Source organism: Parasteatoda tepidariorum, chromosome 2 (assembly GCF_043381705.1).
Source record: "Parasteatoda tepidariorum isolate YZ-2023 chromosome 2, CAS_Ptep_4.0, whole genome shotgun sequence".
In the NCBI taxonomy this organism is placed as follows: Eukaryota; Metazoa; Arthropoda; class Arachnida; order Araneae; family Theridiidae; genus Parasteatoda; species Parasteatoda tepidariorum.
In genome coordinates this window covers 26,405,730-26,407,877 of record NC_092205.1, presented here as the reverse complement: position 1 = coordinate 26,407,877, position 2,148 = coordinate 26,405,730, and positions in this window count along the sequence as shown.

The window sequence follows — 2,148 nt, the reverse complement described above, 5'->3', positions numbered from 1 at the left end:
CGAAAGAGTTTTAATTATTTTATTAATACAAAAGTATTTATAATTTTTGTATTATATATATATATAGATAGATAGATAGATAGATAGATAGATAGATAATAAGTTAAAAATATAAAGAAAACATTGAAAATAATAAAGGTCAATGAAAAAAGAAAAGGAAAAAATAAAATATTTTTAAAAAATTTCAAAAAAAATTATTTAAATATATAAATGAAAATCCGGAAGGAAAACTAAATGATGAAACGATATAATATCTTTATCAGCTCACATGACTATATCCGTACAAAGGAGAGCTTTCTAATGTTGTATCATTATAGCCAAAGTAAAATATATCAATACAATAGTGTGATTAGCACAATAAAAAAAAAAAATTGAAACGAAAATCGAATACATTAAGCAAAAAATATATACGAATTAAAACATATGAAGCAAAAAACAGAAAATACAGAACAAAACACATAACGAAATCCATAATGCGAGTATCGAATTCAAATGAACTTACACGTACAACTTTCAGTAAGATTCAATTTTCTTAATAAGATTGCCAAATTACAAAATATGAAAAGAGAAGCGCAAGTAGAGTTAGAAGCGTAAATGGAGGGCTCTTTTATGTCATGTTCTTACTGCAGTACTGAAGCGCAATTGATATTTCAGTTACCTTGGATTGACCTGAAAATGGATGTGCGCAAGGTAATAATATTATGCTGGATAATTTAAAGTTTATAGTTAGTAAGGCTGATATTTAATTTTACAATATTAATGATTTAAAAAAATAACATTTATTTTTGTTAAAAAAAAAAGAGAGACATGATTAGCCCGTTTTGCACAAATTTTTAGCCATGGATTTGTCCGAATTAGATTTGCCCATGGTAAAAATATAGATTAACAGAGAAGTTTTAAGTAAATTTATTAATAATAACACACAGTTAACTCACTGATTTTACAAAGAACTTAATTATATTAGTTGGGTATTCATTGTTTTTCTTATCAAATTTTGAAAGAGTTTGCCTATTTGTTTTTCGGATTAAGAAAAACATTACTAGATATTCTTTTGATTCTAGTCATTTGATTAAAAATGGTATTTACATAAATGTTTTTAGAAATATTAGAATTTCAAGTAATTAGTTTGTTTAGATTAATAAAATTCAAATAATTATCGTATAAATGAACAAATATTTTCTTCTTTTTTAATACCCAATTCCAAAAAAATTAAAATTAATATTATCATCATGATTACAAAGCAAGATTAATTTCCTCGGGGTAAATATTATTTAACGAAATTGCATTATCTTGAAAATTAAAGATAATTAAAAATTTTATTATTCTAAAAACAAATTTAATATTAAGAGTACAATATTTTTCATAATGATGTAAAAATAAGTTAGCTAAGAGAGATGAAAAATTTAATCCTTGTGGTATTCCTTCAATTTGAATAAAAATGTGATTTACATTGTAAAGATAATTATTAAAAGGACTAAAATTAATTGGAATTTCCCAATTAATCAAAATCGCAATTATGGATATTTTTAAATTCGTAGTAAAAACTCAAAAGAACATCTTTTAGTTTAGAAAGGCGAATGCTATTGAAAAGATCCTAGAAATCAAAAGTAGCTAAATAAAAATTTTATTTTGTTTAATAAATTCTAAAACCGGTTGATTGTTAGTGATAATCCAAGAAAAACCTTCTTTAATAATATCGTTAATGATTTTATTTAAGTATTTAGAGAAAGTGAAGCCAGGTTTAGTAAGGTAAGTATTAGACCCACATGTGATTTTATAAGGTTGTTATAAAAGTTTAGACTGATAATTAAGTAAGGAAATTGTATATTGCTAATTTTAATCTTTAACCTCTTACATATAGTTAAAAAAATTTTAATGGTTATATTATTATTTAAATTACTAAGCTTAAAAATTTAACTTTTTTTTAACTCCTTATTTAAAAGTTCAACGTAGAATTTTTACGGAAGATTGCATAGTTATTGTTAGCTTTGTCTATGGGAGTAATTATTATAATTTATTGCAGTTGCTTAATTGATCTATAAATTTTAGAAAAATTTGTTGAATTGTTAAAGTTATTTACATTTTCCTTATTAAAAAAAAAAGTTTTTAAAGTAGTAATAAATTGCCCATTTCCTTTCTGTAAACAAA